The sequence below is a fragment of the Pelophylax lessonae genome, assembly GCF_965119305.1.
Source record: "Pelophylax lessonae genome assembly, chromosome: 1".
Taxonomy (NCBI): domain Eukaryota; kingdom Metazoa; phylum Chordata; class Amphibia; order Anura; family Ranidae; genus Pelophylax; species Pelophylax lessonae.
The window spans coordinates 246,972,763-246,985,544 of NC_138768.1; the positions used below are offsets into that span (position 1 = coordinate 246,972,763).

General features: G+C 48.1%; 1 protein-coding gene across 16 annotated transcripts in view; it reads right to left on the reverse strand.

Annotated features, from left to right (window-relative positions):
* RIMBP2 (RIMS binding protein 2) overlaps window positions 1-12,782 on the reverse strand; it is an 855,912-nt gene that overhangs the window by 345,547 nt on the left and 497,583 nt on the right. The window lies entirely within an intron of this gene.

A 12,782-nucleotide genomic window follows, 5' to 3' on the forward strand; every position in this document is an offset into this window, starting at 1 on the left:
CCTATATATCAAAGAGTATAATTGTCATACGAATAATCACTGCTTGTACTATTTATATATTTTTCTCATATTCTGCTACATGGCCATCCATCTTATAGATCTCTTGCAGTTCCATTTGTCATAATCCGCCTTTTCCAAGTTTTTCCAAGTAAATAGGTAGGGTTGGAGCCAATATCCATTTGAGTATTTAAATTATCATTTTAGAGTTTAGTGTAGTAGCTCCCCCTATCTAATTGTAGTGTTGATACCTTGTAGGACTATAGGATATGATTTTTTTTTTTTTTTTTTTTTTTGTGCAATATATGGGAAGTATCCCTCCATATCCTCGGTACCAATAGACACTATTCCCTTTTTTTCTTTTTTTTTCCCCCTTTTTTCTCTTTCTCCTCTTCAAGATGGATCCACACTTCTGGGAAAATATGGTCAGTAAAATACAGCTGGAAGAAAATGCAGTCACCAGCAATATTATACAAGACAGAGAACATAAGTTGAAGGATATCTATGAGAGAAAATCTAGAACATGGTGGAATATAGATTTTTTTTTTAAAAGTACTTGGATGAACAAATCTATCCAAAAGGTCTAAGAGTTCAGATCTTTCCCAGGATCAGGATCAAAATGACCCTGATTTTAGGAAAAGGTGGGAGGATAACTTACAGAAATGCACCAGAAATATGGTCGTCCTTTCTATGGACTACTATGAGAAGCAGATGGTACAAATAATCAGGATTTACTGGAGGCCCTTGACTCCCAAGCCCCTCATAGACAAAAACCCCAGATCATATCCAAGGAAAAGGAAATATGTCAAACAAATGAGAAGTTAAATAGGGATATATCAAGTACAAAAAATAAGAAATTGGAAAGGGATTGATCAGCATATGCCACGAATCAAGCCTTTAAATGGGGAACTCTCAAAATAGGGGACAATCCAGATCCAATTAGAGAGGGTATTTGAGTTACGAAGAAAGTAAGCCCGTTGGCTCATTCAGGGGAGCATTAAATGCAACAAGGGGTAGGGGGGATGACGAGGCCATTATAGATATAGGGATACATATAAAAAGAAAAATGATGTGCTAGAAGATGACCCCCCAAAATTTTCACTATGGATATTACAAATGAACAACAGGATGATGAACAAAGAGTACTACCATTACCCAAAAATGGGGACCACTCTCAAGAGGCACAGGAGGAGGCACAGGTATAGATCCAGGTCCAACAACCAATATAAAAAACCCCAATAGGGTGGGAATTCACACTCAACAGGGACTTTCAACCCCTATCCCAAAGAAATACGGCCTGGACAGTTTTGTCTACAGCAAGGAGGAGAGGAAAAACTCAAAGGGATTAACCTTTCCAGTGTTGAATTGTCAGAATCTCAGATGTCCCTCGTAGGTAGGGTGTCTGTCCTTTTGCCCACCTATAATGGAGATGTTTTTGATGCCCTTAAGGACATCTATCTTTTTGTACGTAAGCTGATTTTACATGGTATACATCTCTCTCAAACATCGGTTGGGACCAATCCGGAGCATTTCGACGTGTGATTGGACAGACCTTACAAGAAAGGAGTATCGTACCCTTAGGGATTTATTTGACCTATAGGAGGAGGGCCATATTGACTCTGAAGAAAAATATGATGATAACTTTTCCAACTCAATGCTTGAATTGGCCCTTGAAGCGAGTGAAGTGTGGGAAGATTTCCCAGAAACAGACATTAACCATGTCCCTTTAAAGGAAACACGTTCATATAAGAGATCACGTACGTTTCCCCCCTTGTCGATAGTACCAGCAGTTTCACTGTTTGTAAAAGCCGTCACTGGAGAAATTAGGCATTCTAGAAGGAATTATATTATTAATCACTTTCCGTCTGCTCACATTGCTGCCACTGCAGCAATGTGGCTCGTTATCGTCCAGCGACGTAGTACTACGTCGCTGGACTCCTCCCCTTGTGGGCGGCCCGCGCGCCTCCAGAGGCTCGCTCCCGCTGTGTTCAGTCGGGAGTCGGGCCAGGGGAGGAGCAGCGGCGATCGCCGCTGCTCTTCCCCGATCGTCGGGGAATCGAGTGTGGAGATCCGCCCGCTTGTGTAAACAAAGCGGGCAGATCTCCTAAGTGACAGGCAGTGACAGATTGCAGGGTTCAGCATAGCTGAACATGCGATCTGTCCCTGTGTCACTCAGTCCCCTCCCCCCACACATGTCAGTAAGCACCAGGCATACATTAACTTCTCCCTCTCCAATAAAATTAACCCCTTCCCGGACAGTGTAATTTTTACAGTAACAGTGCATATTTATAGCACTGATTACTGTAGTAATGTCACTGGTACCCCCAAAAGTGTCAAAAATGTCAGTCAAGGGTCCGATCTGTCCGCCGCAATGTCGCAGTCCCGCAAAAAAAATCGCAGATCGCCGCCATTACTCATTTTAAAAAAAAACACCAAAAATGACAGAAATCTTTCTGGGGGCGTGGCCGGGATGTGAGCCTGAGTGGACGTGTGGCTGCAGAGCTCCGTGATCATCCGTGCAAATTCCTCCGTTTTAGGGCCATTCTGCTTACAATACCTGGCTTGCCGGCTTGTCCTGCTCCTCTGGATCGTCCTGGTCCTGCTGCCATGTCGACCAAGCCGAAGGGTAAGCTGCCCAAGGATCCGAAGCCTCAGCGCCCGGGGAAGAGCCGAGCCACGTGTCCTCCCGGCGCCATCTTGCCAGTCTCAGACAGCCCCCAGGCAAGTCGCTGCTCCAAGGCCTCGGCGGGGATGTCTTCCTCCCCTGACTCGCAGCCATCGGGCTCACGGACACCGGAGCGGAGCTCCCCTGCGCCCGCGGAAGTGGCGGTGGAGGCGGCGGCGATCACTGGACCCATCCTCGTGGCCATTGAAGGCTGCAAAGCTTCCCTCATGCTCCGCATAGACAGCGTGGCCTCCGAATGCACCCTGATACGCCACGATCTGGACAAGATCAGGGGCAGGATGACGGAGGCTGAGGATCGGATTGGAGAGGTAGAAGACCGACAGGGATCCCATTCGGCTCAGCTAGCAGACTTACAGGCGTTGGTCGCCGCGCTCACTAGCAAGGTGGATGATGCCGAGAACAGGCAACGCCGAAATAACATCCGTGTGGTGGGCTTGCCGGAGGGCGCGGAGGGTGATCGCCCTGAGGCCTTTGCTGAGGACTTCTTCAAATCCCTTCTGCACCTGCGTGACCTTCCTGCTACCTATGTGGTTGAGAGGGCTCACCGGGTGCCCACGGGCAAGCGACCCTCGGGGGCCCCCCCCAGACCGTTCCTGGTCCGGATGCTGAATTACCGGGACCGGGATATGATCCTTGCTGCGGCTAGGAAGCAAGGGGAGTTGCCCTATGAGAATACCAGGGTGATGTTATTCCCAGACTTCTCGGCTGAAGTACAGAGACGCCGCAGATCCTTTAATGAGGTGAGACGTCGCCTGCGGGAGAGGAATATTAAATACAGTATGCTGTATCCCAGTCGGCTGAGGGTGGCCCATCAGGGCACAGTGCGATTCTTCGAGACCCCCCCAGATGCCAGTGATTGGATTGACGCCTTGGGTGCTGTGGCCTGATTGTTGATGACCCCCTGTGTCCCCCTCGGCTGTGTGATGACCTGGATTTTGTAAGTGAACTCCTGTGCTGACTTCTGCCCTGTTTGCCCCTTTTGTTCCCACTCCTGCTCTCCTGCATGCTTCTATTCTGCCTCCCTCGGATGTGTTTTTCGGGACTCCTGGACACTTGCACCTCCTTCCTCACGGCAGATGCTTGCCCTGCATCCTCCTTTGGCCCTTATGTCCCTTTTGTTCACCACGGAGCTCGGGTGAACTGCACTGGTTTTTTTTTCCCCTTTTTTTTTTCCCTTTTGCTTGACTTCTTGCCTTCTTTTTTGTTTTTTGACAGGCTCCCTGAACTGTGCTTTCCGCTGGCCCTGTTGGCGGTGGGCGGACTATTTTTGGACAGACTGTGGCGGTAGGCCCAGGCGATCTGTTGGCCGGTGCCTAACCGTTTTTTTTTCTCAGTTTTGGGTTCAAACTGTCCCTGGGCTCTCCCCCTTGGTTTTTGGGGGTAACGGGGTACAGTAGGGTAAACGTTATGTGTTTGGGGTGTTGTGCTCTCCCTCCAGGAGGGCTTACTTTATTTGTTAGTGTTTTTGTTTGGTGCATGGGTTTACTCGATCTTGCTGCTCCCCAGGAGGTAGTACCTATGGGTGATACTTCTGGGGTGTTCATTTATGTAACCTTCCAGGATGGCATCACGTAAACCATCTGCCTTCTCTGTGCTATCCTGGAATGTACGGGGTCTCAATTCCAAGTTTAAGCGGGCATTGCTCTTTCAGTATGTGCAGCGTTACAACCCCTCCATACTGGTTTTGCAAGAAACCCACCTGGTGGGCAGCAAGCTCCTGTCTCTTAAAAAACCGTGGGTACAGAAGTCGTTCCATGCCTCCTACTCTACTTATGCCAGGGGTGTTTCTGTACTGATTCACAAATCTTTGCCCTGTGTGGTGGAGGCGGTGCACATCGACCCCTCCGGACGATATGTGGTGCTGGTGCTCACTATGTGGCAGCAGAGGTATGTGGTGGCGGGCATTTATGTGCCCCCACCGTTCAAAGCTGAGGTCCTGTATACCGTCCTGGAGAGGGTCTCCGGCTACTGTCCTGCCAAACTGCTTCTCCTGGGGGACTTCAACGCCATCCTCTCCCCAGACCTTGACAGGCCCTTGCCTCCCAAGGCCTTTTCCGGGGACCTCCTCCATTGGTCTTCGGCCGCCGGGTTACAGGAGGTTTGGCGCTGGAAACACCCCCAGGAGAAGGTTTACTCCTGCTTTTCTGCTACCCACAAAACATCCTCCAGGATAGACTATGGCTTCGCCAACCCGCACATGTTGTCTGATGTGGAGGAGGTCTCTTATCTCCCCAGCGGCTTGTCGGACCATAGTCCCTTGCAGGTTGTTATTCGCTCGGGCTGTGACCGCAGTAGTGCTCTGTGGCGCCTTGGTGCTCAGTGGGTGGACCAGCCCGAGATTGTGGCCCAGACCCCATCTATGATAAACGACTATTGGCAGACTAATGCAGGTACGTCCTCTCCCGGACTGGTATGGGACGCCTTTAAGGCGGTTACTAGGGGCCACTATATTTCAGCAATCAAAGCCGTTCGAGCTCAGCAGCTGGCTGCGGGGTCCGACTTGGAGGCGGCGGCCGAGGCGGCTTCTGGCCGCTATGTCCGGGACCCCTCGGCCGCCAACTTTGAGGAGCTGCAGGCGAGTAAGAGAGACTTGCATCTACACCTGACTGAGGTCACCCGGTTGTCTATGTACCACTCTAAACAGAGGTTTTTTGAATACGGGGATCGGAACGGGAAACTGCTGGCGGTTATGTCTCATCATGATGCCCCCCTCACCCTGGTTCCGGAGCTCACTTCTCCTTCTGGGGAGGCGGTCACCTCACCGGAGGGAATTTTGGGGCTTTTTGGGGACTTCTACTCCCGATTATATGCTACTACCTTGCCCGCGGACCTCCGGCCGGAGGATCTGCAACAGCTCCTGGATCCGGTTGCCCTGGGTTGGTTGTCGGACGCTGAGCGCTCCGATTTGGTTCGGCCGGTCACGGCAGAGGAGGTGGAGATAGTGATACGTTCTATCCCTGGAGGCAAGGCCCCTGGCCCCGATGGGCTGCCCATTGAATTCTACAAAACTCATGCAGGAGTGCTGGCCCCCCTGCTGGCGGCATTGTACAACGACTGCCTGGAGATGGGCTCCTTGCCGCCCTCTATGGCGGAGGCACACATTATCCTGATCCCTAAGCCCCCGAAGGACCCAAAGCTGTGCGCTTCCTACCGCCCAATTGCCCTCCTTAATAATGACCTCAAGGTTCTCACTAAAATTCTTGCCTCCAGACTTCGCTCCATCCTCCCCTCCGTGATTGACCAGGATCAAACGGGGTTTATGGCCAACAGATCTACAGATGTCAATCTGCGTAGGCTTTATACTAATTTGCAAACTCAACATTTGAACTCCGGTGCAAGGGTGGTCGCCTCCTTGGATATAGAGAAGGCTTTTGATTCAGTGGAGTGGCTGTTCCTGTGGGAGGTCCTCAGGAGAATGGGGTTCCCCCTGTTGTTTATACGATGGTTGCAGACAATCTATAGATCTCCAAGGGCGGCCATTCGGTTGGGAGGAAGGCTGTCCCCTTCGTTCCTGTTGTCCAGAGGTACGCGGCAGGGCTGTCCTCTTTCTCCGGCCCTTTTCGCCATCGCCATGGAACCCTTGGCCGAGGCGCTCCGAACCTCGCCGGAGGTTCGGGGGCTTCGGGTGGCGTGGCTGGAGGAGAGGGTGGCGCTGTACGCAGACGACCTCCTGTTGTTTTTACAGGATGCGGGTCCCTCCCTTCGGTGGGCTCTGGACATCCTGGACGGCTTCTCCGGGGTGACGGGCCTAAAGGTGAATTGGTCAAAGTCCCAGCTGCTTGCGATCGACGAGGCGGCCAGGAGTGCTGCCCCGCCGGATCTCTCGCTACAGTGGGTCGACAGTTTCATGTATCTGGGGGTGAGGGTGTCTAAGGACCCCTCGAAATTTATTTCCCTTAATCTAGACCCGGTGATGCAGGATGTTCGGGCCAGGCTGAAGGCATGGGAGAACCTTCCCCTCTCCCTGTTGGGCAGGGTGAATCTGATAAAAATGAAGATCCTCCCTAAATTGACCTACCTCTTTCGCCACTCACCCCAATGGATCCCCAAAACCTTCTTCACCAATTTGAATAGGCTCTTCTCCTCCTTTTTGTGGGGCCCTCGCCCCCCCCGCTACAAGTTTTCAACGCTGATGAGACCCCAGTCCCAGGGGGGTCTAGCCTTCCCAGACTGTCATAAATATTTTTTGGCCTCCCAGTTGGTTTCCGCGGTGTGGTGGCTGTCTCCTGATGCCTCCAACTCCGCGGTGGTGCTGGAGGCGGCGGTGCTGGGGTCAATGGAGGCGCTGTCGCATCTGTTGTTTCGGGGCCCCAAGGCTCCGTATCCTTTGACCTCATCCATGCTAACGACGCTCAGAGCCTGGCGTCAGGGCCTGGCGCTGGAGGCTTACCCGAGCACCGCGGTCTCCCCTAGGGCGCCGCTGTGGATCAACCCTACTCCCAACTTTGTGAGTCTCACGGGGTGCCCCCGTCTCACCTCTTCCGTTATCTCCAGTTGTCCCATGCCTTCGGGGCTCAGTTCCCGCGGGGGGGGCGGGGGTGGTGCAGTCGGATCTGGAGCGGGTTCTTCGGTTTGATTGCTCCGCCCGCGCCGCCTCGGTCCTGCACGCCCATCTCCTTCGGGTGTTCTCTCCGGGGCTCTCGGGTCTCCGAGATCGGTGGACTCGGGATGTCCCGGACATGGACGCCGAGGACTGGCAACAGGTGTGGGACTCCCCCTTTAAGATCCTGGTCTCCCTGAGGGACCGCATGGTGCAGTATAAGATCGCCCACCGGGCGTACTTCACTCCCCATCGCCTACATAAAATGCATGAGTCCCACTCCCCGGAGTGCTGGCGGTGCGGCCACGCGCCCGGGGACTTCATCCACATTTTCTGGACCTGCCCAGATCTGTCTGACTACTGGTCTCGGGTCTACGCGGCTGCAAACGGAGTGTTGCAGGTTTCGATAGACCCCTCGCCCAAGACGGCCCTGTTAGGCCTACTAGACGATCTGTTCCCTAGGGTGGCGGATCGCACCCTCATGGGTCTCCTCCTGTTTTTCGCCAGGAAGAACATAGTACTTCATTGGAGGCAGCGGTCCCCTGCCCCGCTCCGGCGGTGGAGGGCGCTGGTGGATTCGGTGATACCGTTGTACAAGGACACGTATTCTCACAGGGGATGCCCCAAAAAGCATGACAGGGTTTGGGCCAAGTGGCTGGCGGACTCCTCCGTGCCGCTGCTTGCCGCCTGTCTGGGCGGGGGTGGCTTGGGGGTTCCGTAGACCGCTATCCAGGGCCGGCCGAGAGGCGGCCCGGACTGTACTACTTATCCTATGCTGTACACTGATTAATGTTGTATTCTTGCTGCCAGTATAATTATGCCCCTGCGTGGGCCCACTTTTCCCCCTTTCTTTTTATTATTTTTTTCGTGTTTGATTGCCTTGACATTGACAATGCGCTGCAGGACTGTTATGTGAACCTTTTTGCACCTATTGTTTTTGTGTTGTTATGTTTTTCTGTTGAAACAATAAAAAGATTTTCAAAAAAAAAAAAAAAATGACAGAAATCTTTCCCTTAGTTAGCAAACGCAATAACTTTTGCGCAAACCAATCAAAATACACTTATTGTGATTTTTTTTTACCAAAAATATATAGCAGAAAACAAATTGGCCAAAAATTTTAAAAAAATTTGATTTTTACATTTTTTTGGGGGGGAATACCATATAAAAAAACGTGAAAAATATTGTTATTTTTTCAAAATTTACGTTTTTTTTTGTTTATAGCACAAAAAATCGCACAGGTGATCAAATACCACCAAAAGAAAGCTCTGTTTGTGGGAAAAAAAAGGACGTAAATTTTGTTTGGGTAAAGCATCGCACAACCGCGCAATTGTCAGTTAAAGTCGCACAGTGCCGAATCGCAAAAAGTGGCCTGGACGTAAGACAGCAAAATCCTCCGGTGGTAAAGTGGTTAATGACAACCTTAATAGTGATAAAAGGACAGCCTTGTGTGAATTAAGACTCAACTCTAGTTTGATAATTAAGACCACTGACAAGGGGGGAAACATAATGATAATGAATAGGGAAAAAACATAGGCCTTTGCAGAAAAATACTGAATAACCCAGACTGGTATGTGCCCATTCCACCCATAAATATGGAAAGAGAGAAGAGAAAACTCTTAGGTATCTTCGATGTAGCACTCGATGGGGGAATCATAGATAGGAGACGGTGGAATTTTTGAAAGTGGAGTCCCCCAGGGAACCTGTCTTTTATTCACTCACCAAGGTCTACAAGTCTTTAGTGGACCCACCTGGACAACCCATAATTTCTGGCAAAGGTTCATTGACTGAAAAGGTCAGAGAATACATTGACAAAATTCTGCAACCGTTTGTGACTAATCAGTTATCATATGTGAGAGATACTTTACATCTCTTAACTATGTTGAACTGCTTGACTTTGCCAAAGGACGCTATTCTATTAACTTTGGATATTGAGGCATTATATTCCTTGATAACCCATGAGAAAGGCCTCCAGGCTGTTGAGAGAACGTTGAGCAGTAGGGCCATTACCAAACAGAAACACAATGGCTTTAGAGTCAAGGTTGGACCAAATTTCAATTTAATGGCAAATACTATACCCAAGCACAAGGCACTGCCATGGGCACCAAGTGTGCCCCGGCGTATGCCAATTTATATTTGGGTGAGTGGTAAAGCTGGCTCCTTCCTGGTGGGGCATCGCCGGTGTGCCTGTCCAGGATTTTGTCCTGGTACAAGTACATTGACGACGTCCTAGTCTTTTAGACTTAGACTCCCGAGAAAATCAGGACATTGATGAATAAACTGGCAGTGAACCCATACCATTCTGATGGGCCAATATTTAAGGGCACGGAGGAGTTGTTTGGACTCTGTTAACTAGAAGCCAAGGAACTACAAAATAGATTCCATAAAAGGGGGTACAAGGATAGGTGGCTGAATAAGGGCTTATAAACGGGCCAGAGAAAGTGACAGGAATGAGTTACTGATTAGGGCACACAGAAATGAGTAAAGAGGAGAAGGAAGTTTGCTTATATATGCAGTATACAGAATTGTCAAATAGATTTAAAGAAGTATGTGGTAAGCACTGGTCTTTATTGACCAGTGATGCAACAATAGGTAGATTTTTATCTAGCTCTCCCAAAATTATGTATAGGAAGGCAAATTCATTAAGGGACCTTTTGGTACATAGTGACATACAGTGGAAGAAAATGTGGGGATGCAAAAGTGTGGAACATGCAATTACTGCTCTTCTATGGTGGAGGGTGATAGGTTGGTATTGCCAACGGGAAGGATCCTCAGGTGCAATCAGCGAGGGACGTTTGACAAAATGGGGGTGGTTTATATTATCGTCTGCACCTGTGGGTCCTTCCAAGTTGGGAAAACCATTCGAACAGTTCAAAAATGTTTACATGACCATATCTTTGAATTAGAGACATATCATCTTAAAGCCCCAATTGCACGCCATGTATGTCTACAACACAATAGGGATCCAAGATGTTTGAGTATGTAAGTAGTTTAAGTGGTCCCCAATAATAAAAGGGGGGTGGTGATCATGACCACATAGTCTTACAGTGCGAGGCAAGGTGGATATTGGAGCTGGAGTCATTCAAGTATGGGTATTGTATTGTTCCCTGCACCAAAAACTAACAGAGCCCATTTCCTGGCACTGAAACTAATGTACAAAATAAATGAATGAAATCAACCGAGAATAATTTTGGTAATAATTAGTTAAAGCATAGATAGTTAAATACATTAAACTAATTAATCAAGAAACAGATGAACATATTAGACAAATCAAATTAATTAGCAAGCTAATATACCCAAAATCTGATAAAAATCCTATGCTACTGTAAATAATTAGAGCTTTGTCAACTAAAATACTAAAGTTGAAAACCTAAACTCACTTACCTAATAACCTAACGATAATCGAGGCTTGGCAAACAATTGGTTAAAAGACAGCTGTATATTTACAGCAAATGTGCCCTACACCCCTTCCTTTCCCTCTCTATCCAATAGAAACCCCCTTCTACTTACCTCAGCCAGCGTGCACCTTCTCCACTGGCCTCCAGTCCATGTATTGCCATACATAAAAGTACACTTATGCTTGCCAGCTCATTAAGGAGCACTAGAGTCACCAGTGCGTGCACAGACCATAGACTATATAGGAGGTTGCCAGTTCATCTGAAGTAAAAGAAGAGGATATCTATGGGATTGGGGCCAATAAAATTTGATTTGGTCTCTGCTCTTTGTCTGCTCTGACCTTTTGTCTGACTCTTCAACGATAACTTTTTGCTGTCTACAATGACCTGACCATGCAAATAATTGTAAATTTTACATAGTCCTGTCTGTACGGTCATCTGTCATTGACCAAGAAACACTGGTAGAAAAGACAAAAAAGAAAAAGAAGGGCGCACCGACCTAGTGCATTACCATAAAACCATTTATTAAAATATTAAAAGGTGTACAAAGTACTCACAAGACTGGTGTGATACAACACACATCAAAGTAGCATATACAGTCTCCAAGGTAGCCAGGTCCCAGTTGTGACGAATGGACATGCAGATAGTCGCATGGGGCTGCTGTGGCTAGGCTGACGCGTTTCAGGGGCGAACCCCCTTCCTCAGAGCCAGAAAAAAAAGAGCAGCACTTTTTCTGGCTCTGAGGAAGGGGGTTCGCCCCTGAAACGCGTCAGCCTAGCCACAGCAGCCTCATGCGACTATCTGCATGTCCATTCCTCACAACTGGGACCTGGCTACCTTGCAGACTGTATATGCTACTTTGATGTGTGTTGTATCACACCAGTCTTGTGAGTACTTTGTACACCTTTTAATATTTTAATAAATGGTTTTATGGTAATGCACTAGGTCGGTGCGCCCCTCTTTTTCTTTTTTGTCTTTTCTACCAGTGGTTCTGGATACCCTTGATCCTGAAGGGGGCAGCAAGACCAAACAGCTCTCTCTACATGTGAGTTGGTAGTGCACCTCTTTCTACTCCATCAGACAGCACTTGAGCGCAGGAGGTTTTGTTTTACTAATTGACCAAGAAACCCCAGGGGCTTCAATCTGGTAGGTGTCCTGGAAAATGATCTCCCCAGTTGGAGGAGTCTGATTAAGATCAGGCACTTCTAGAGTCTGCACCATGGAGATGGCAAAAGCCTTCCATAAGCTGTGATTGATACAGAGGATACACTCTTCACATGACACTGTCTAGTCTTTTTTCTACAGATGAAACTACTAAGGAGATGATTTAAGCATGTATTATAAATGCTTCTTAAAGCGGAACTTTACCCATAACAACCTGATAAAAAAAAGAATGTTCTTTAGCAAGGAACATACATTCCACATTAATAATTATGCTACCAAAATTAGTGTTTGCTATAAATTGCCTCCAGCATTGTCCATGTTTCTTCATGCCAGAGGCTGCCATTTTTCTGAATCTCAGAGCAAATGAGCAGCAGGGAATTTTTAGGCTGTCAGCAGATGGGCCTCCAGTGGCTCTGAATTTCAGCACAATGCCAAAAATGGAGAGCAACTGAGCATGTGCAGAGCAGGATGAGACAGTGTATTACTGGATTTAAACAATATAGGCACTTATTTTTTATGTTTTACATATCTATACATGTAAAAAAGGCTTCCCTGAAGTGATCTAGCAGGACTTAATTTTCTGACTGAAGTTCCACTTTAATTCTAACAAACTTTCTTTGGGGTCACCATGCCTGGCGTATCATGAGCATCATGTGATTGGGAATGCTGCAGCTCGGTTCCTGATTCACTTTTCAGAGCTCCAGTCTCATATTAACAGCAGGCAAGTTCCAGAAAGGAGCATTAGCATAACAACATGTTGTTTCTGTAAAAAAAGCTTTTAATTAATGTCCTTCTGCATAACGTCAATACACATATTGAGGCTGCAAAACAGATCATTAAAAATTGCAACAAGAAAATCCACAGCGACTTGATGATAGCTACATCATCTCAGTGTGGTAGTCAGTGGGTATCTCTCTGAGCCTGGCACAACTGCAACGTTTTTTCGTTTTTTTTTTTTTTAGATTAGATCTACATCAGACATGAAGGTTGAAAAAATATTGGC